This window comes from Camellia sinensis, chromosome 12 (genome assembly GCF_055761805.1).
Source record: "Camellia sinensis isolate YWXY chromosome 12, ASM5576180v1, whole genome shotgun sequence".
Classification (NCBI taxonomy): Eukaryota; Viridiplantae; Streptophyta; class Magnoliopsida; order Ericales; family Theaceae; genus Camellia; species Camellia sinensis.
The window spans coordinates 58,566,504-58,591,224 of record NC_138972.1 but is presented as its reverse complement, the minus strand read 5'-3'; the positions used below and the strand labels follow the sequence as shown (position 1 = coordinate 58,591,224).

The 24,721-nt window shown below is 33.7% G+C and overlaps 1 long non-coding RNA gene and 1 pseudogene across 1 annotated transcript; one reads left to right on the top strand and one right to left on the bottom strand.

Moving 5' to 3' along the window:
* Positions 1-417: 417 nt before the first annotated feature.
* Positions 418-5,608, bottom strand: LOC145804155 (uncharacterized). The gene is made up of 2 exons (XR_014345776.1): positions 5,377-5,608; positions 418-768 (listed from the first exon to the last, which is right to left on the bottom strand). It is a non-coding gene; the product is annotated as an uncharacterized LOC145804155 (long non-coding RNA).
* A 13,042-nt stretch (positions 5,609-18,650) lies between these two features.
* The window catches only part of LOC114262059 (protein NRT1/ PTR FAMILY 3.1-like), a 31,774-nt pseudogene continuing 25,703 nt past the window's right edge, over positions 18,651-24,721 (top strand).

The window sequence follows — 24,721 nt, the reverse complement described above, 5'->3', positions numbered from 1 at the left end:
TTTTAGCTACTAATGTTTTAGTCACCTAAAATTTGATTTCTTTTGGCTACAAAATATTTAGTCAACAATTTATTTATTTTTATTTTTTTTTAGCGACTAATGTCTTAGTCGCTTAAAGTTTGATTTCTCTTGGCTACTAAATATTTAGTTGCCAATTTTTTTTTTATTTTTTATTTTTTAATTTTTTTTAGCTACTAAAATTTTAGTCGCTAAAATTATTTTCTTCCTTTTTAACTACCAATTGTTTAGTCGCCAAAAACATCATTTTGTATTTTTTTAAAATTAATTAGTCCACAGCGTGTATGTATTCCATGCAACCTGTATCACGTATATAAACAAAACAATACAATACATATATTATCAACCATTCCACAATCCGCATCCATTTTCACTTCCAACCCTCCAAAATGGAAAAACTTTTAATGTCAAATTCCATACAAACCATGTATATTCCAACCTAAAATAATAATTCCATACAAAACATAGAATCATATGAAAACCATGTCCTCTGTACACAATATATTCACTACCATGCCAAATGACCATTTGGCGTGATAAAAATTACACGACAAAAGGTAATCTATATACTACACCAATAATTATCCATTCGATGTCAAAAGTAATCTGTACCATGCCAAAAGTTATCTGTATGATTAATACTAATACGTACAAAAGTAAAGGACAACAAAATAGTGGGATTGTACAAAAGTGTAAATTGTCCTCCGTGCACAAAAAATGGAATATCCACAAGTCCACGTCAAAAGCCATCTACAAAAAAAAAAAAAAAAAAAAAAATTGCACCCATTAGTACCATAAATCCATGCAGAACTTGATAGTTTGAGGCAAAAACATTAAAGGTTATGGTGAATGAATTAAACTATTCATCTTCTTCAGAGGTTTGAGTATTAATCAGGTGCAAGTGTATTTTATCCTCATTTATTTGGTTGGAAATCATTTGTTGTGCTTATAGTATTCTCTATGCATGTGAATTTGATCCAGAGAGCTAATTATTTCTTACTTTCTAACTAATGAAGCCTCAGCTTAGCTTAGTCATGATTCACTATTATTGGATTCAGACAACATCTTTGTTGGATTTTGAAAAGGAATTTCCAAACGCTCAGTCATGTTGGTTTTTTACAATTGAAAAATTAGACTTCGATTTCTTCATTACCTATTTTATGTGTTGCATTACTAGTAGTTGTTTGTTTAATTTGCAAAATGTGACATCCATAGACTGGTTCGGGGTTGTTTTGTATTTTCGCTCCCCGAACACTTTTTTTCGACTAAGTTTAAGGCATTTTCGACTCTTAACTCCCAACCTATGTGTACTAATTACATGCCATCTATCCCCACAAGTCCTATTTGTCACAAGGAAGCTGCCCGTTACATCCATAGAGTGGTTCGGGGCTGTTTTGTATTTTCGCCCTCTGAACACCATTTTTCGACTAAGTTTAAGGCATTTTCGACTCTAACTCCCAACCTATGCATGCTAATTACATGCCGTCTATCCCCAAAGGTCCTATTTGTCACGAGGAAGCTACCCGTGAATTCTATATAGTGGTTCAGGGGTTTTGTTGCATTTTCGCCCTCTAAACACTCTTTTTCAACTAGGCTTTAGGCGTTTTTCACTCTAACTCCCAACTTACGTATGCTAATTACATGTCGTCTGTCCTCTCAGGTCCTATATGTCATGAGGAAGTTGCCCGTGACATCAATAGAGTGGTTTAGGGGTTGTTTTGCATTTTCGCCCCCCTCCCTCGAACGCTCTTTTTTGACTAAGTTTTAGGTGTTTTCACTCTAACTCCCAACCTCCATATGCTAATTGCATGCCGTCTGACACCACAAGTCCTGTTTGTCATGAAGAACCTGTCCCGTGACATCCCTAGACCAGTTTGGGGGCTATTTTACGTTTTTGCCCCCTCTCCAACGCCCTTTTTCGACTTAGTTTATGGGTTTTTTGACTCTAAATATCCAAATGAAGGGAGACTTAAATCTTGACTCAAATGTTCAATTCAAAGTCTAGATTTGCTTCGTTTGAAGTTTATCATTTAGCGAACTTCCATTCTTGTGATACGATGAGAATTTTTAAAAAGAAAATTGGTTTTTGCCATTGGAGTTCATATCAAATAGAGTTTTTACTCAAAATCCAAATGAAATTGGTTTTTTTTCCATGCTATCATATTTCGTAAAATGTTCCTAGTTTTAGGGTTTCCATATATCTGTTTTATCAATATGTAATTCCTTAAAGTCAAGAAATAAAAATATATATGCAACTAGGAGTTGAAACCACAATCACAATGTACTTAAGTAGAAAACTACAATCAGAATGTTTGATACAAGATTGTGTAGAATTTAAACATGATGAAAAAACTTCTCAAAAGGAATGTGAATGAGGCAAATAATGTTCTTATACCAGTTAATGCAGACCAGACAATAAGCCCCAAACACTAGTAAATACAGAAATTCTCGTAAGATTTTCTATTTTAGTTCATAACAAAGTATAAATTACAAGAAGGAAAAAAAAAAAGAATGAAACTTCTAAACAATGAATGTGTCCTAATTGTACACTACCCATATGGTTAAGGTAATCCACAAGACATAGAATAGAAATTGTTCAAAGAAAAAGACGGTTAACTAAATAATAATCTCAGTACAACACCATAATTTGATTATATTAATATACCTAGATAGGAGTACCAGTAAGACACCATCGACGATCAACAGTAAGGGTAGCTGCATCCATAGAAATTTGACTCTTAGAAGATTTTATGGTATGTGCCTCGTCAAGCACCACCCTAAACCATCTCACTAAGTAAAGTCCCCCGTTTTCTTCAGCATTCTACAAAGTAAAACTAAAGAATGAAAGAAAAATTTATATTGATTTTATCTGTACATGCTACTTAAGCAAGATGTGCTCAAAGATATGACATAAATTCAAACAAGAACCCTTTAGGACACCTCTGTTGAAAATTCTGAAGATAAAACTCCATAGGTGGTTAGGAGAACATCACTCTAAGATAGAATTTTTGCATCCTTTGGCTTGCTTTGTCCATAATGAATATAGAGAGAAAGAGAAGTGTCATTTTGGTTAATTTGGCTACTTAGAAAATATATTTACTATTTAATAATGCTTTTAATGTGACAAATAGAAATACATTGTTTAGTCTTTAGTTCATAAAGAAACATAATGGCATTGACTTTCCAGCTTCATGTCCTCCTCTTCATGTCCAGAGCATGTTATTTTTCTGTTATATATCTAAACCAGTCCACTGTGATGGTACTCTGTCTCTGTGATCTGCCTTTTCTAAATCTAACATCTTATTTTTCATGTTTTCTTTTAAAAAATGTAAGAAATGATTGTGTTATATATTTATGTTCCTTGATTAGAAACAAGAAAGTGAAAATATTTTTTTTTACTTGGATGTAATTAATTGTGATGGGAACAAAGATACAGGGCAAACGGATTAAACCTTTGATTCATTAACAAGTTTTGGATACCCAAAAAGGGAGATGTTAGATTTTTGAAGGAATTTCAATCAAATTGGAAACTTGTGTAAGGTGTAAATGCTTCCTTTTTGGCTTAAATTCCCAAAATTGAATGTCCTTACATCAAACCTATGGGTAATAAGGACTTATTTAGCCCCGAAATTATTTAGCAGATTGAAAATTATGGTTCATATAGCAGATTATAGTTAGAAATCAAGTGCGAAAAAAAAGGCTATAAATTTGAAATTCAAAGTCAAGAACATGATTGGAAGATGAACTTGGAATAAACAAATGATCTACATACCCAACAAGACCAAGTTATAGGTGAACAATCAAAATGTGAAAAGTATGATTAGGTATCAAGCCAAACAAGCCTCCTGTGTATCTCTGCTAAGTCTATAAATCAAACTTAAATTCATTTTAAAACTCATTAAAATTTTAAATTAAATTAAATAACTTACCACTCAGCTCAAACTCTATTCAACTTGTTTATAATCCTAATGGTGTCAAGCCTACACCTGATAAGGCCCAATAGACGCAAATGAGATTAGAAAATGGACCTGAAAGTGTTAACCAACGGTATAATTTTTTTTTTTTTGAAAAAAGAAGTGCACTCTATACACTCTATAATCTAACAAGATCACAACATTAGTAATATACATCACAATATGCTACGATTTTTCTTATCAAAATGGTTCATAACATTTTTCACCACAAGTGATTTGTAACATTTACCTCATACCAACTACAATGATTCGTAACTTACTTTAGGAGTGTACACCATTCGCTATTCGTAACTTCACCATTCATTATTCGTAACTTCTATCACAAAATGACAAAAAAACTACACAAATATTTGTAACTTTCACCACAAAAATTCTTAATATGATCCTTGGAACCCAAAAGACTGATTAAATAAGAGCTAAAATCCATGTTCCAGAAGAATGAATAGACAAAAAAGAGGGCCAACAAAAATAGCAAGACAGCTTGCATGAAATAACAGGAAAAGAATGAGTCTGGCATTGTTGATGGTCTGATGACCATTGTTCACTCCATTACTGGTTAGCTGTTTGGTTGTTTTTATGGTTAATTGGTTATGTTTCTGCTTTGAATTATGAATTGTGATGTTGATCTTAATGTGTTTTCTATTGAATTGTTATGCAGCCACCCAAAAGATTGTTGGCGGGCCATCAAACAAAGGCTGGAGAGGTGGAAAAGCTGTTTTCTTTAACATTATTCCTAGTAGCACTGGAGCTGCCAAGGTAGTTATTGAATTATGCACCGATACTGTTGATAGATGTAACAATTGTTGCCTGTATTTTATTTGATTTGGTACAGATTGATTCCTTGACATTGTCTTGGATGGGAACTCTGTATTTTGTTAATTTTAGTTTACTTCTAGTAGTATATGTTTCGTGGTTTTGTGGTGTTAAGCTTTTGGATTGATTTGCTTGTGTTGTCCCTAATTTTACAGGCAGTTGGAAAAGTTTTGCCAACATTGAATGGTAAGCTGACCGGAATGTCCTTCAATCAAACCCATTTCAGAAATCAACACGAAATTCAACTGAGTCAAGCATATAAAACCCTAAAGCAACAATCAGAAAAGAGGGAAATAGAGCAGAATGTCCTTTAACCAAACCCATTTCAGAAATCAACATGAAATTCAACTGAATCAAGCATATAAAACCCTAAATCAAGAGTCAGAAAAAGGGAAAATAGAGGAAGGGGGAGAGAGAGAGAGAGAGAGGGAGAGAAACACGCACATACATAGAGATAGAAAGAGAGAGACTGTGAGTGAGAGAGAGACACGCACACTGACAAAACGAGAGTAAGAGCACGCGCGCGCACGCACGCGCACGCGCGCGCGAAAAAGAGAGAGAGAGAGAGAACCTGTGATCTGCGGCTGTGGTAGTGGTGATTTGCAACGGTGGCGGTGGCAGTGGTGGTGTCCTCTGTACGGTGGGCTGCGGTGAGGTGAGGTGATTCTCAGTGAGGTTTGGTGAAGGATAGTCTATGTGTGTTAGTGGTTTGAATGTTGTTTTCTACAACAGAGAAAGGGGCAGGAAAAATGAATTTGGTATTTGGTGCTCTAAAAAATGCTTTTCTCTAAAAGCTTTCAACCTTGGCAACTAATTTTGGTGTTTGTCGGCAAATGAACGCTTATTGGCGACTAATTTTCCTTTTGGTCAGAAAAAAGTAACATTTGCCGACAAAATCTTTTGGTCACCAAAGAGTAACCATAAAAATATGCCCTTTTTTAGTGAGTAACATTTCTTTTGTTGGCAAAAAATAATATACGACGACTGAAAAAGGATTTAGTAGCCTAAAATTTAGACAAACGGTGACTAATGTACTTTTTAGTCACCAAAAGTAACATTTTTACTGACTAAAAATAAATTTAGTCGCCAATAAGTAATATTTCTCGACTAAAAAATTTTAGTAGCTACATCCTAAACCAACGCCGACTAATATATTTTTTAGTTGCCAAAAGTGATATTTTTGGCGATTAAATTTCTTTTAGTCACCAAATTTAGTCACCAAAAGTACAAATTCTTGTAGTGAGTGAGAAAGATTTGTATAAATATAAGAGAGATAAATATATAACTGAAAGGTAGTTAGAAGAGAGAGTGAGAGTTAGAGTTTATTATAACGAATTCTAACAATCATGTATAAAGCTGTGTAAACACAAGTTAACTCATTCATTGAGAATTCATTTCAGTTTTTGTTACACTCCCAACAACATTGTTTTGGAAGGAAGAAGTGAGATGCCACCAAAACATTTTGTGCAAATCAATGAAATATCTTATCAATTTTAATAATTAAAATTATACATTTTTTTCATAAACTTGTAAATATTTTATAGAAATACAATTGATTTTTAATTTTTTCTATCGTTGAACCAAAAAACGTTTGACACATATTGCAAGACAAAGAAGTCAATTCATAGGTCCCCAATCATTTCGCTTTATTTATTATTATTGTGAGAGTAAATTATAAATATATCTTTTGAATTTATTTGAAGTATAAATTATCTCTTAAGTTTTAAAAATTATAAATAATTTATTATCAGAATTTATCATTTAAAATAGTTGACAGAAAAAGAAAATAAAAATTCCAACTATCCTCTTATACAATACTGAATTTACCATAATTGTTAATTGAAATATATAATTGACATGATTTAAAACTGGTAATTAAGTTAATGATTGATTAATTAAATGTATTATTTGTTAGGAAAATGACTGGTAGCTCGAAAGTGAAAGGTCGAATGGGTCGAAAATATTCTCTTACCGGTAAGAGAATACAAAAAAAGCCTAAAACGACGTCGTTTTGGGATTTCGAGCCATTCGACCCTCTGATATTTCGAGCTACCAACCGGAGTTGTATTTGTTATGCGAATAAAAATTTTAAAAGATATGATGTAATTTCGGACAATTAGTATTTTAATCAAATTTCAGTAGATGTATTTGTAATTATTATTAATATTATTATTGTTGTTGTTGTTTCGGTGACTCACTCTCTTGTCCTCTAATCAGCCCCCATTTGCCCATAAATAGAGTGTTTTGAACTCACCTTGTGATATTGTATGGAGAACAAGATGGTTCTAGATGAGAAGAACATGGCTGAAATTACAACTAGGGAGGAAGAGAATAAAGAGCTTATAAACAACAAGATGGAGAAGGATCAGAAGCTTGGTGGAATGAAAACAATGCCATTTATAGTTAGGAAGTTCTCATTTTCATGTTCTAGGCTTCTAGCTTAGGTTGTTCTCTGCTTTAATTACTCTCTTTTCTTTTCTTTTTTATCAACACAAACTTTATTGATAAGAGAAAACCTTACAAGAAACGGAAAGAGACATCAATAAAAGGGGGATGATGCAAAGGCCATCATAGTGGACAACATATATATAATAACATATATATATATATATATATATATATTCAACTATAAATTACACTTATGATTTTAACGATATGGTTTTTATGATATGTGTTTCATATTATTTTAGTCCTTTAAATTTTAAATTTGTCAATTTTATTTTTAAAAGTTTTAATTTAAGCCAAATTGATCCAATTCAAAATAGTAATTAAAATGATTGATGGAATAAATACAAATGTTAACTATGATCTTAAAATATATGTTTTATGCTATTTTGGTCTCTAAAATTGTAATATTTTCAATTTCGTCTCTTAATATTGTGAGGTTATGCTTTTTCTTGGTTAAATTACACTTTGCCCCTTTTATGTTTGATTACTTTCTCACTTTGGCCCTTAAAGTTTGTTTTTTCACTTTAACCCATTATGTTTCAAGTTTTTCCCACTGTACTCCTAAAATTAATTTATGTTGAAAATTAGACAGAAAATGTCACAATAACTGTTACATAACATAAAAAAATCTAGTATTATATTAGAGTTTAAGTTTGTATCAGAGGTGAGACACTACAAAAAAAGGCATTTTTTGCGACGGTAAAGAGCCGTCGCAAATGCCCCAGAAGCCGTCGCTAATACTTTTTGCAACGGTAATTTGGCTTTTTGCGACGGTAAGGGGGGGTCGCGACAAAGGGGGTTGCAAAAGAGCTTTAGCGACGGTAAGTACCGTCGCCATTAGTTTCTGCGACGGTAAGGTGTGTTTTTTGTGACGGCACTTTTCCTGTCGCCAATAATGGAAAAAAAATCAGTTTTCGCGACGGCACGTAATTCCCGTCGCTAAAAGTGAGTTTTTGAGACGGCAACATTACCGTCGCTAAAACTCTGGCATCTTATAAGTATTGGCGACGGCAACGGTTACCGTCGCTAAAGGTGTCTTGTAAATTCCAATTGCACAGCTTTTGCGACTGTGTTGGTGCCGTCGCAAAAGCCTATTATTGTTTTTATGACTATCGTGGCTCTTAAGACCCCCAATGCTTCTATCATGTAAGCGCACACGACGTGATATATTGGATGAATACCCGTCGGGAACTCTTACTTCCTTCAACACTTTCAAGAACAAATCTTTCTCATCCTTGGTCATCGTGAATTGTGCTGGTGGTAAATAGGCTTTATTCGACCCTCTTAACTGCAAATGTAGGGGTTTTCTAATATTCATATCTTGTAAATCACGCCGAGCATTAACACCATCCTTCAATTTTCCCGCAACCCCTAATATTGTCCACAACACATTGTCACAAACATTCTTCTCTATATGCATCACATCGAGGTTGTGTCTTATTAGATTGTGCTCCCAATATGGCAATTCATAAAAGATACTCTTTTTCTTTCAACTATGGGTGCGATGTCCAGCTTTCTCCCTCTCTACCTGTCTCCTATGCCTCTCCTTAAGGTCATCCCTATTGTATTGGGTTAAAATACCCTCAGATTCTAATTGTAGCAACATCTCAGTTCCAGACAACAGTTTTGGTTTGAGTCTGACTTTCCGACTACCATCAAATGATACTTTATCCTTCCGGAATTTATGGCCAGTAGGTAAAAATCTGCGATGACCCAAGTATGATTGTTTCCTACTATGCTTCAACCAACACGATGTAGTTTCCTTATTGCAATAAGGACATGCATATTCTCCTTTAGTGCTCCATCCTGACAAGTTTGCGTATGCAGAAAAATCACTAATTGTCCACAGTAAAGCTGCATGCATTTGAAACATTTGATTTGTTGATGCATCAAATGTTGACACACCCTCATTCCATAGTTCTTTCAACTCCTCAATCAACAGTTGCATATAAACATCAATCTTGTCACCAGGTCCTTTCGGGCCGTCAATAAGCACGGATAAAATTAGAAATGGTTGCTTCATGCACATCCATGGCGGCAAGTTGTATGGAATGAGCACAACAGGCCAAGTGCTATGAACTATGTTCATCGTCCTGAATGGGTTAAAACCATCAGATGCTAAGCCAAGCCTTACACTTCGGCAATCATTACTAAAGTCAATATTCCGACGGTCAAAATCTTTCCATGCAAGGGAGTCAGCAGGATGCCTGAAGACACCATCATCAGTTCGTTCCTCTGCATGCCATCTCATTAACTTGGCCGTCTTGGATGACATAAACAACCTCTGCAACCTTAACTTTAAAGGAAAATACCTCATCTGTTTTGCAGCTATTTGTTTGCCACCTGTGTTAGGACCATTTGAACCATCATCACCATTTGATTTCCATCTAGAACTGTTGCATATGACACATTTATCAAGATTGGCGTCCTCGTTTCGAAACAACATGCAACTGTTGGGACATGCATCCCACGTCTCATATGTGAAGCCCAAATCTGTTGTGACCTTTTGAGCTTTATAATATGAGTCCGGGAGTTTCACATCCAACGAAAACGCCTCATTCAATAACTCAAGCAACATGTCAACAGACTTGTCCGTCCACTGATTAAGCACCTTCAAATGTAGAAGTCGAACAATGAATGACAAAGATATGAACTTCTGACAACCCGGATACAATTCACTTTGTGCATCTTGAAGAAGTTTGAAATACTTTGCAGTCTCTACATTTGGACCAAGCTGGGGTTTAGATGCATGAGGATCAGGCCCCTGTGGTTCATCACCCTCAACACTTGTACCGGGATGTGGATTTCCCATAGCCCCTTGTATCATTCCAATCATATCATCTCCAATGTCTAAATTAGCTAATGTTTCATTCTCTCGATTACTATGCAGAGATATGTAAGATTCCCCATGATTAATCCAATGTTTGTATTTTTTAAAAAAACCATTCAAAATCAGATGCTCCCGTACACCATCTCGTACAAAATAGTATCGATTCTCACACTTCCTACACGGACAACTGATCATCGAACCTTCAACCCTATTGGTGTAGGCAAACACAAGGAATTCATCAATCCCATTAATGTATTCACTCGACATCCTATTTGGCAAATCAATCAAACTCTTATCCATCATCTGTACACATCCACAAGAATATCTCACCAAAGTAACTCTAAATATAATACCTACACATAAATATTCACTCGACATCCTATTTGGCAAATTAACAAAATGTCTAAAATTCCTATTTAAGGTTTAAATTAATTAAATTAAAAATTTAAGATTTATTTTATTATAAGGGTTAAAATCCTGTTTTTTTTTGTATTTTTTTTATTTTCTCTTAAATATTTTTATGACTTATTTAAACATTTGCAATTTAAATTTGTAATCGAACCATTACATGTGTAAGATATCAAAAATACAAAAAAAAAAAAAGAAATTCTATCATAATAAACAGATTTATTATGGTACTGTATTTTAAGATTATTGTGTATATAGACAGATTTATATAGACATCTCTGAAATCTGTTTATTGTATTTTAAATAAACCAATAAACAAATATATATAGACATCTCTGAAATCTGATTATTTAAGATTATTTTATATACAATAAACAGATTTATAAACCAATAAAATAGATTTATAAACCATAATAAACAGATATATAAACCAATAAACCAATAAACCAATAAACAGTTATTTAAGATTATTTTAAATACAATAAACAGATTTATAAAAAAAAATTAAGATTTAAATACAATAAACAGATTTCAGATTAAGATTAACTGATTTATACATATATAGACAGATTTATATATATATAGACAGATTTATATATATATATATAGACAGATTTCAGATAAACAGATTTATATATATATATATATAGACAGATTTCAGATTTATATATATATAGATTTATATACATTGCATATATATACAGATTTATATATATAGACATTCATCTATATATATATATACAGAGACCGAGAGAGAGAGAGAGAGAGAGAGCATACGCAAAGCGAGAGAGAGTCGTCGCCGGAGCACCACTACTTGTCGCCGTCGCCGCTGCACCACCGCTGGCTTGCTCGCCGCACCACCGCTGTCTTGCTCGTAGCCCGTTTGAGAAATTTGAGGGTGAAGTTAGGGATTTGGGGAGGAAGGATTGAGTGGCAACAGGAAAAAGAAGAGGGGGGATTTTTTTATTTTGACTTTTTGCGACGGTATGCTGTAGACCGTCGCAAATAGAAGGCAGTAGTTCGTAAAATGGCGCCGTTTGAATTAATACTTTTTTGCGACGGCAAATTTCCGTCGCAAATGAGATATGCCGTCTAAAAAAAAAGGTGTTTTGCGACGATTTTCTTTACCGTCGCTAATACTTCCGCATTTCCGACCCCTCCGCGTAGTTTCATTACCGACGGGTAAGTGCCGTCGCTAAAGGCTATTATTTGCGACGGGTGACGTTACCGTCGCAAAAAACCATTTTTTTGCGACGGGGGGCGCGGCGTCGCTAAAAGCTCCGTGTTTTTTGCTATGTTTTCCTGTAGTGAGAGTTATATATAATAAAATATTTTTATGTCAAATGATCGTCAATGTGTCATTTTCTATATAATTTTCAACATAAATTAGCCTTAGGGAGTAAAGTAAGAAAATTGAAACATAAAGGGCCAAAGTGAGAAAAAATCAATTTTAAGGGTCAAAGTGGGAAGTGGCCAAACATGAAGTGGATAAAGTGTAATTAACCCTTTTTTTCTTCTTCATCAATGTTTCGGGACAAAATTAACAAAACTGAAAACTTAAAAACTAAAGTGACACGGAACACATATTTTAAGAACCCTATATGTATTTTATTATTATTCCGTTAACTATTTAGAAAGTTTGTTTGACATTAGATCAAATTGACTCAAATTAAAAATTGAAAAATAAATTAAAATTTAAAGAATTAAAGTAAAACGAAATACATATTTTTTGCACTATAATTCTTTGAATAAATCATTTTTTCAAAAAATAAAAAAATAAATCATTGCTGATAAAATACATCTATTACCTAAAATACACTTTAGGTCATTCCGTGTCACTAGTCTGCCAAATTTTAATTAAATAATTTCATTATTAAAGTTTTTAAACTCAAGTTAAATTGATATAATTTGAAACGAATCATCTAAACCATTAATCAAATAATAACCAAATACACCTAGTCTCTCAATTATGACTTTCATGTCACTTTTCGTTTTCAAATATTTTAGAATAAATTATGACAGTAATTTCTGTATTTTATTCTTTGTATTATTTTGGCCCTTATAATTTCAATTGACTTTCTTTTGACTTTGAATTTATAACTTTATCTCAATTTTTTCTGATTGATTATTATGAGATTTTTTTTAATGAAAAATATGCACATAAATGGCATTTGTCATATTTTTAAGTGCAAAATAATAAACTTACTCAACTCAGTAAATTAATCTTAATCAATTCAGTAATAATTTTCTATCAAAAACACTAATGGTATTATCAATTAGACCAAATTGATACAAAATCTAAAATTAAGGGTCAAATTTGAACTAATTAAAAGTATAGGGACCAAAATAAAGTGAGGGACAAATATAGGGACTACTGTTATAATTTGCTCAAAATTTTATTTTTTAACTTTGTTGTTTTAAGATGATGAATAAAATGAGACAAAGCTTTACAGTATTGATTGATAAAATTGACAAAATTAATTATGTGGAGACCAACATATCACATAATTTAAGGATCAGAAGTGAATTTTACAATTTTACCAATAACAATTTAGACGGTCATATGCAATTAGATCAACGAAAATGTCTCGTAGCTTGAAAGGGTCGAGCTCGAAACAGCTCAAAAATGAAAGAAGAGGGGAGAAAGAGAGGGAAGAGGAGGAGAGAGAGAGAAAGAGAGAGGAGAGGGCTCGTCGCCGTGGGTCGTCGCCGATCGTCGCAGCAGACCGTCGCCTCGCCCAGCCCCGGTCGTCTGCCCAGTCCCGCCGACGTCGCAGCACCACCGTCATCTGCCCAGCCTCCCCTCCTCCTCCAACCGGTTTTTATGGCCCCCTCCCCTCCCTCCTCCTCCTCCTCCCTTCTCTTCTTCTCCCTTCTTCTTCTTCTTCGTTCTGTAACAAAACCAGGGAAGAAAGAAAGAAAAAAAAAAAAATTCAACACCAAAATGACGTCGTTTTGGTGTCGAGCCACGATTTCGAGCCGCGGTTTCGAGCTACGTAGCATGGTCGTTAGATCAATTTAACTCAAATTGTAGATTTTAGGGACGAAATCCGAAAAAGTAAAACTCACGGGCCTAGAGTAGGGGTGAAATCGGTTCGGTTCGGTCGGTTTTTTCACTATTTTTGCACCGAACCGATCATTTCGGTTTTTATATTTGTGAACCAAACCGCCCAGAAAAATGACATAAACCGGCGCGGTTCGGTTTATTACGATGCGGTGCGGTTTTTTCGGTTTTTCGGTTTTTTAGCCTTTTTTTTTTCCCTAGTTGGGCCTCACATTTTGGGCCTATATTTCAATCCATTTTGCATAAAATTTAGGCTCAGGCCATGTAATTCCTACATATGTTTGGGGCCTCACATTTTGGGCTTATTAATATTATATAAGTCAGTTCGGTTCGGTTAAAAAAATCAAAAACCGTAAACCGAACCGAATGTGCAGAAAAACAAAAACCGAACCGAACACTTGAAAACTTAAAACACCGACCAAAAACCGTTCGGTTCGGTCGGTTTGGTCGGTCCTTCCGGTTATTCTTTCACCCCTAGTCTAGAGTGATGCAAATCACATTTTTAAGTATGATAATTGTGTTTTATTCAAACCATTCCAAAGCATGGCTAGTTTAATGGTCAACTTGCATAACTCTGAATAAAAAATACAAAAGCATATCTTAATTTAAAAAATATTCTAGTTAGGTCTAGTCTTTTTTTTCTTTAACATCTTTGGTACCTTATGAGTTAATATGAGTATATATTTTAAAATATATCTATAAAAATATTCATTTAAAAAATATTCGTTGGCTCCGTTTGGCAAGAGCTAAACGGGGTTTTTTTGACTATTTTAGCCACAAAAGATAAAATAGGCTATTTTAGCCACAAAAAACAAAATATTACATCTATCCCATAATCATTACATTCTTCTCTCACAAAAAAAGCTAAAAAAAGTTAAAAAGTCAAAAAGTCCTTCCCAAACCAAACTTTTTAGCCCAGGCTAAAATAGCCAAAAAAGTCAAAAAGCCAAAAAGCCAACCCACTTCCCAAACGGAGACATATAATTACATAAACATATTAATGATATATTATTATGAAAAATCATATGTATAAATTTTTGGCAGTGGCTTTGGTCCAGTCCAAGATCGGACTGGACCGTGATGTTGGGCCCGTGGGGGGCCACCACGAGTCCCGTTTTGATAATCCAAACCGTTCAATATATAGAACTCGTCGAGTACTATATGCCTATAAAAAATCACGTTGATCGGATATCGATAGCTATGTGAACAAAACAGTTTTTTATCAACCATTATTTGTTTCACCGTCCATTTTTTTTATACAAAACTGATTTGATCACATAGCTATTGATATCCGATCAATGTGATTTTTTACAAGCATATAGTACTCGACGAGTTCTACACATTGAACGATTCGGATTATCAAAACGGGCCCAAAAAATGGATTCAATAAACCGAACTGGACGGGTCCAGTCTTGGTCCCAACTTGAGACAACTAAATTTTTTTGGACTAATAATAAGTGTCATAATTGTACTTTATTCAAACTATTCCAAAGCATGGCTAGTTTAATGGTCAACTTGCATAATTCTGGGTAAAAAATATAAAAATATATCTTAATTTAGAAAATATTCTAATCAGATCTCGGCTTCTTTCATACCTTTTGTACCGTATGAGTTAATATAAGTATATTTGTAAAATATATCTATCTAAATATTCATTTGAAAAATATTCATTAAAATTACATATAATTACATAAACATACTAATGACATATTATTATGAAAACTTATGTATAAAATTTTTGTTAGACTAATAAGGGTTAAATACACATATAGTCCTCAAAGTTTGCATTATGTCATTTTTGTTTATGATATTTCAAATGTATTGATTTAATCCTCAATCTATTAGTTTTGTTATTAAATCGTCCCTAGCTCTGTATCTTTATTTACAATTGATAATGAAAGGGTATTTTTGTAAAATTACACTTACACCTTAACAAAATGAGGAGAAAAATGAAAAGCAAGGGTCAAATAAACTATTAGTCCCCAAAATATGTGATTTATTTTATTTTGATTTCTGATATTTTAACTATGTCAATTTAATACCCAACTTATTTAATTTGCATTTAAATAATCTTCAATGTCATACAAATATCCTTCGGTGATACTACATGCACTAATTAGCGTACTAACTAGTACACCAACACTAGTAATGAAATTATTATTGATCCGGTGGTGTTACAAGTATCAATTAGTGTACTAACTAGTGTACCAACATTAGTTATGGCATTATTATTAGGGAAAATCGGTTTAAGGTCCCTATCCAACTTTTAGTAATGAATTAGGTCCACAATGTGTTCTTTTGTAGCCTAAGGTCCCTCAATGTTATTTTAGAGTGTAAAATACCTGTCTTACCCTTGTTTATAATATACGTTGTTTTCAATTTGGCAGCTAAAGATCATATTGATATTTTGTGGGAGATTACGTGAGGATGAATTTGACGATTCAGATTTTTGTGGAGATTTACTAGGGTTTTTGTAGGTGTTGAAATCCTGTTCGTTGTTTGTAGGTGTTGAAATCCTGTACGAGTTGAAATCATGTTCGTTGTTTGTAGGTGTTGATTGATCGTGTAGGAGTTGAAATCTGGTTCATTGTGTTTGATTTGATTTCATGTGGAGTTGAAATAGATAAGTTTTCAATTTTTGATTTGATTTGATCGTGTAGGTGTTGAATTAGGTTTTTGTTTTTAGTTTTGATCAATGTGAGAGAGACGAACTCAGTGTTGTTCTTTTTGATTTTTGAAGTTAATTTTTCATTATCTATTATTGATGAATTTTCGATGGAGTTGATTTTGATTTTTGGAGTTGCTTTTTCATTCTCTGTCAACATGGTTATGAGTTCCTTTTTGGTGCTCTGTTTTTCTGCGTTTTGTGCTCTGTTTTTTGTTCACTTTGCATTTTTTGTGTAGTGCAGAGAAAATTGCAGGTTTGTTACTATAATTGAACTCAAATCACAGAGAAAATTGTAAACTTGTAGTGCAGTGAAAATCATAGAGAAAATTGTAAGTAGGCAGAGAAATTTACAGACGTAGCAATAGAGTAGTAAATGTTTTGTTTTTTTTTTAAAATTTTTTTTGAATTGAGTGTTTTGTGAACATAACAGATTTTCTCTGTGATTTTTTTATGTGCTTGTGTTTAATATATTTTTGTCTCTTGATGTTAATGTGTTTTTGTTTTTGTTATATTGAAAGTGAATATAAGTTCACAAATTTCTCTGGACTTTTCTTTGTAGTCCAGAGAAAATCATATGATTGTATTACAAATGATAAGTATTACAAATTTCTCTGGACTTATATGTTGTGTTTTTATATGTTTGCACTTTTCAAAGTTTTCTGATATGTTTTCTTTGCACTTTTCATTTTTTTTTTTTTGCACTATTCATGTTTCTGGACTTTTCTTTGTAGTATAGAGAAAATCATAGGTTTGTTATTATAATCCAATGAAAATGACAGAGAAAATGTTAAGCTTGTAGTTGAGTGAAAATCACCCTTGAAGTTGGTGTCTTGATCTTGATGCTTATTGGTTCTTCAAGGTAGCAACAGAGAAAATTCCCTTGACAGAGAAAATTACCTTGTAATCCCAGAGAAAATTACAAGGTAGCAATGATTACACAACAGAGAAAATTACAAGGTAGCAACATAAACATGACAGAGAAAATTACACGACAGAGAAATTTTGAGGAAATGGAGCATTGAACAAAATAAATATGCCATAGAAAATTAGACACAAGACATAAACATAATGTGGCCAGAGAAAATTATAAATGCTGCCAAAGAAAATTAGACACACAAGTAAGAAAGTAATTTGGCCAGAGAAAATTATAAATGCCAGAGAAAATTAGCCACACCAATAGAGTAGTAGCAAGCCAGAGAAATTTACAAAAACAAGAACACAAGAAGCTTCAATAAGAAGCCCAAAATGTACAGAAAGCAGTTCAATTTTGACAGTTGGAAGGAAAGCAACCCATCATCAGTTGGAAGCAAAGAAATTCTGGACTTCCAAGGAATTTCTCTAGATTCAACCCAGAGAAATTTCAAATTTCTCTGGTCCAGAATTTCTCTGAAACGATAAAACTCTGATTTTATCAATTTGTCATTGGTTTTGCTGCTGTTGATTCAATCACAATTTCCTGCACAAACAAATTAATAGTTCTTCTATGAGTTTGTGATAGATTTTCTTTAAACTTAATGGTATGAATTTCTCTGGGTTGAATCCAGAGAAAATTCAAATTTCTCTGCGTTGAATCCAGAGAAAATTCAAATTTCTCTGGATTACTCTAAGCCTTCCTGTACTGCTGCCTCTTCCTCAAGCTTTTTTTTCCAATATTCTTCAAGTAGGGGTCCAAATATTGCTTTTCCAGAAACAACTCCAATTCTACTAAACCCAAAAAATCAAAAGACGTTATATTCAACACTCAGAGAAATTTTGAACCTGAAGATGTTATATTCAACACTGGATATATATATATATATATGTGCTGACATTGTATATATATATATATGTATGTATCATATATATATATATATATATGTTTGCAACCATAGATAAGATAACCAAGAGTAACTGTTTGATTATGGTTGCAAATGGTCTTAATTGATTAATTATCATATATATACTAGTCAAGACAGTAAGCAACAGATTGTATATATATATATGTATGTATCATATATATATATATACATCTATTAAATTTTTTTGAAAAGAAAAAATAATAATGCATACATGTCGAAGAAGATCTGGAGTCGAGAATCGAAGCTCTGATCAGTGACTTGAGACCAATACTCGTAAAGTTCATCTCTGCTGATCTTGTCAACATTCAACTCATTTGAAGATGAATAGACGTAGGGTATTTTGGTCCAAGAAATTGATAAAATGCGTGGGTATTTTGGTTAGGGACCTGAGGCAGTATTACATTTTTTAATGTCCTTTATGCAGAAAATTGTTATTATTAGGGAGCTTAAAAAAAAAACCCCTTTTTTAAAACCACAAATACTAATTTGTATTTTAAGTAAACTTTAAGAAGTGTATTTATAATTATTATTATAGTTTTGTATCAACAAATAGATTGGTAAGATATTGAATTACAATTTGGGACAGGGAATGGTGAGCCTCCCCTTGCAAGCGATACTGCCACAGCTTCGGCCCTCTCCATGCCCAACTCAAGAGAATTGCCAGGAAGCCTCATCCCTACAACTATGGGTTCTTTACCTCTCTCTTTTCCTTCTTATCGGCGGGTGCAGGCGGCCTTAGGCCCAATGTCATCACCTTCGCTGCCGATCAATTCGACATGACCAAATCCAAGGTCGAATCTCGGAGTTGGAACTTCAACTGGTACTTTTTTACCATGGGATTGTCCACACTAATTTCTGTAACAGTTCTAGTTTATGTCCAAGACAATGTAGGGTGGGGTCTAGGTTTTGGAATCCCAGCCATTGTCATGGCTTTCTCTACATTAGTCTATATTTTGGGCAAAGTAAAACCAGGGGGAGCCCATTGGTTAGATTGGTTCAGGTCATTGCTGCTTGGAAAAAGAGGAAAGAAGTTGAACCTGAAGATCTAGGAATGTTGTACCAATCTAAAGAGCTTGATGCTCTAATTTCTTCTAATGGAAGGCTTCTACACCCTGACCAATTCAAGTAAGCTTTATATATAAACCGTTCTCTTTTTTTATTTATTTAAATATTGGTTGATTTTTTGTGCTTTTAAGATATCGACATACATGTCAATATGCCGCTTACAATGAAAATTATATGTGTATTGGATAGTTTTTATAGTCGCTCAACTAATATGGAAGTGCATGCTTAGGGCCAATTGAAAAATTCATTCTTGTCAAGGGCCCTAATATCAAATTGCTTAGTTTCATTATATTATTTAGGCTGACGTTACGAAACACTTTGGGCCACTATTGTATATCAGTTTAAAGCTGATTCACAGTTAATTCAACCGATTCAGTTGTCATAAATTATATTTTTTTTGGCTGATAATTTAAAAACTTTCACGACCAATATCAATATATCTCCCAATAATGCCACTTAAAAACATCATATGAGCATCAACTAAGGCCAAGTTTGGGAACACTAAAAAAGTGCACTTTTTGTCTTTTTGGACTAAAAAATTGAGGTTGAAAATATGGATGTTTGGGTTAACTTTTTGATTTTTTATTGAAAAATGTGTAATAAAAAATTGTAAAAATTGATTTGTAGGGAAAAATTTGAATTGGGAGTTGTGCAGCCGTAATTGTTGACTTTTGGTGAATAGTGTTAACTTTTTAACTTTTTGAGTAACTTTTTGACTTTTTAACTTTTTTGGAAGTACCCAAACTTGGCCTAAATATAGATGGTTTTTGTATTCCAAGAAAAGAATGAATTGACCTTGAAATTATATATGTATATATATAGATATAGATGCACACACATCTATCTTAAAGTTACAATTTTTATACTACATTAGTTCAAAGATGAATGGCTAAGCTTCTTTATTATGTATTTTGATTTTTTTAGGTGGCTTGATCGAGCTGCAATTTTAACTGAAGATGATGCGAAAGAGACAAACTTCCCAAATCTTTGGAGACTAGCGACAGTCCATCGAGTGGAGGAACTAAAGTCCATCATCCGAGTATTGCCCATATGGGGTTCTGGAATACTGCTCATAGCTTCCCATGCAAACCAAGGCACCTTTGGCATATTACAAGCTCGCTCCATGGATCGGAGCCTCTTCCACTCCCACTCCATCCAAATACCTCCGGCTAGCATGTCAATCTTCAGCATCCTCACTGTCCTCGTTGGGCTTGTTCTATATGACTGATTGTTCGTGCCCTTTGCTCGTCGGTTCACTGGAAACCCTGCAGGCATTACATGCTTACAGAGAATGGGCATAGGCTTCGTGCTCTACATTGTTGCCACTATTGTTTCAGCCCTCATAGTGATGAAAAGGAAAGCAGTGGCAGCAGAACACAACTTACTCGACCAGCCTAACGCTGTCATTCCCATAAGTGTATTTTGGTTGCTTCCTCAGCATTGCATTTCTGGATTAGCTGATGTTTTCATGTCTGTTGGGCACATGGAGTTTCTTTATGATCAATCGCCAGAAAGCATGAGAAGCTCTGCTGCGGCGCTCTACCGGATAGCCATAGCGGCAGGGCAATATATGGGTACCTTAACGGTATCATTGGTTCATAAATATACTGGAAAGGATAGGAATTGGCTACCTGATAGAAACCTCAACAGGGGAAGACTGGAAAACTACTTTTGGCTTGCAACTGGTGTACAAGTAACAAATCTCATGTATTATGTGGTGTGTGCCGTTTTATACTTATAAGCCACTGGAAGAAGCAATTGAAATCAACAATGAAGGGGATGTGGAAAGGGCCGGCCCTGCCCTAAGGCAGAAGGCTTGTGCCTTAGGCCTCATATTTTGGCCCAAAAATAGGGCCCTAAATTTAAAAAATTATTATAGGTTCAACCTTTTTTTTATTTATTTTTAAGATCAATTTAAAGGGTTCCAAATGTTTTATTGGGACCATGTATAATTTAGCCCATATTTATTTATAAATGTGTTTGGCCCATATTTATTAAAATGAAAATATATAAATAAATAAATAAAAAATAATAGGGCCCCTAAATTTGGTAAACAACAATGATTTAGACCACTAAAAATTACACCACTAATAGCACTAATACATTGGAAATGACAAAAAATAAAATAAAAAATAAAAACAAGGCATAGAAAGTAGCCGGGGCCCACTGCCACATCATTAGTGCTCTCTTTAGTGATCCCCTTTTAGTGCTCTCAAGCATTTTTCTTTGGCAAAACATATAAACATATATAACATAGGGCCCCTAAATTTGGCCCAAAAATAGGACCCCTAAATTTGGTAAAATATTATAGGCTCAATGTTTTTTTTTTGGTTTTAGGATCAATTTAAAGGGCCCCAAAATATTTTTTTGGGTCCATGTATGATTTACTCCATATTTATTTATAAGTGTAGTTTGGTGCATATTTATTAAAATGAAAATATATATTAAAAAAAAAAAGTGTTTGGGCTCAAGAAAAATAATACATACAATATATGGGCCCTATTTTTTTTATTTTTTATTTTTACTTTCTTTATCTATTAGATTTTAGTGGAATAAATAATTTTGCTCAAATTTTTTTACCTAGGTCTCTATCAATTTTAATTCAATAATTTTTTCCTAATTTTTTTGTTCTAATTTTGGTTTATTAAATTGTTTTATTTATAATTTTAATGATTATATGTGTAAGTAAATTTTTTTATGGTTACAAACAAATAAAAAAATTGTAACTTATCGTTTTATTCATAAATTTTTTTTCAATATAAAAGGGCTCCTATTTCCGAAATTCGCCTTAGGCCCGGACGAACTCATGTGGAGTTGGGTAGTGGTGATGGAACATCCAAAGCATTGAGTGATGCCAATGGAAATGTAGAACTAGCCGTGACCAAATGAGACATATAGAAGGTTTTGGACTAGTTCAGTTGGCCACTCTTGTATACTCTCAACTGAGAGGTTAAAAAGTAAATGGTTACCAAAGGCAAATATTGAATATTTTATCTCTTTGGGAGAGTCGGTCTTTAGATTTTTATTTGTATCTCATTGTAGGGTTGTTTCTTATATTTATTGTCATTGTTGGTGTTTGACATGCAGGTGATGTGTGTTATTAGACTTTATTATGTAATTGGTTGTCCTGTTTAACAAAATTCTTATTTGTGAATAATCTCCTAAAAAAATGACTCTTTTCAATGGTTACGATACCTACCGGAAGAAGTAGATTAATCTTAATTGTAATGAGTGGAACAAAATTTGATAATTACCTTTATAAGTGTAATGAGTTTTCCTTAATAATAAAATTGTATTCATATTTTATAATCATTGAATATGTAATTGACACAATCAAAGTCCATCTTATACTTATTATTAAAAATTTTGAAAAAGAAAAATAAACAAATAATTATTCTTTTAAAAAATTGGAATGGTTTAATCCGTTACACATCACAATGCCACTCTATCTGTCTCCGACTCTTTTTTGCCTCTTCTTTTATTTATATATTTACTTTTGATTAGAAAAAATATATGTCGTATTAATGATAATATAATGTTACAAAGGAGAAACAAAGAGTACAAAAGATAGTTGGCAAGAGACGAACTAGAAAAAACCAGAAGCATAGCAACACAGATCAAACAAGAAAAAGAGTTCAGAAAATGCACACGAATCAATTTCTTATTTTCTTCAATCACATGCCAAACCATCTGAGTGTTTAGTCTTTAAACCATCAGGGTAGTTGCATCTTATTTTACCAAGTAATTAGTGCAAATTATACATGTAGTTCCTATAATTTATTTGTGAAAAATTGGAGATAAATTCAATCTAAGGAAGGTATGAGACAATAGTGTTGAATTCACCCCATGTGAAGGAGGTGATGCTTGGTCAACAATGGAAGGCCACCAACCATCTTGAAGAGTCAAGGATGGAGGCTGCCCAAAGGCTCTCCCACCTACTCCCTCACCTATAAATGGAGGTTGAGAGGAGAGAGCAAAATGTGGAGTAAGTGAGCAAACCGTGAGACAACAAAGAGAGTGAGAGATGTGAGGCGGAGAGACCGTCTCCCTCGGTGTGAGCGAGGGAGACGGGTGAGTGGCTGAGTGAGGAGAGTGTGAGTTCCTCCTCTATTGTAATCTTTCTGTAATCTCCTCATTGGTATAGTGATAACCGGTTACTCTCCCGTGGACGTAGGCATTGGGCCGAACCACGTAAAATATTGTGTCTCCTTGTGTGTGGGTGTGTTTTTCTGCTTGTTTTGATTTCTATAAGGTCTTGGGCGGGATCCCAGATCCCAACAAATAGGTCACTAGATATTTTCTATTAGTGAGAGGTCCAACCTTTATGAAATAGTTTGGTGAAAAATCTTTTTATTTTTATTTTTTTTGTAAGATTTTTTTTCAATTTTATTCCTTAATTTATCTTTTGACTTTTTTTTATCTGTTAGCTTTCATTGATTATCCGTTCAAATTTATTTCCAATCCATTCAAAATTTATCCTATTTGTTTAATTCTTTAATCTTTTCAATTCAAATTTCCCTTATCTGTATAGTTTTTTTTGACTATTTATTAAATTTTTTCTAATATGTTAAAATTATTTGTTCATAAAATCTATCTATTGCAATTCCTGTCTGTTGAAATTCTACTTGCTCAAATTATTTTTTTCAAAAAATCTATCTGTTGAAATTTTTTATTGAAAAAATCTTACTACAAGAAAAGTGACTTTAAAACACGAAATTTTTTGTGACGGCGTGTATCCCGTCGCAAAAAGTGGTCTTTTGCGATGGCATTTGAAGCCGTCTCAAATAAATGTCTTCTGTGACGGTAATCACCCTGTCGCCAATAAGCACACAAGAAAAAGTGCCTTAAACACAGAAGTATTCGCGACGCATTGTGTGCCGTCGCAAAAATAAATTCTTTTGAGACGGGTGAAATTTACCGTCGCAAATAGTGGACATTTGTGACGGCAATTCTCTATCACAAAAAAACCCTTATTAAAACGGTGTCGTTTTAATAAATGGATTTCATCATTTGTGACAGTTTATCTATACCATCGCAAAAGGTACTGAAATATTTCATCTCCCTCCTTTAGCCCAATTGGCGCTCGATCAAAACCCCCAAAATTTCATCCCCAAATCCCTAACACCATTCTCCCTCACAATCACAGAGATTTTGAGTTCCTAATCTTAGAGACGAGTTTGAGTTTGTGTTCACCGACGATCACAGAGATTTTGAGTTCCTAATCTCAGAGACGAGTTCGAGTTCGTGTTCACCGACGATCACAGAGATTTCGAGTTCCCAATCACAAAGATTTCGATTGTTCACCGACGATCTCTCTTTCGACGAGCGACGACGGCTATATTACGATCCCTCTCTCTCGCGCGAGCTCAGTCAGTATGCTCTCTCTATCTCTCTATCTCTCTCTCTCTCTCCCTCACACACACACACACACACACACACTAATATATATATACATATTTTTCTTTCCCTGTATGCCGATAAACTTTCTGATAAACTTTCTGTTTATGTTCAATGTTGAAATAAATGTATGTTGATTTGCAGATCCAAGTATGAGTTAGCATTGCTTCATCTAAAGACTATGATCATCAGAAATGA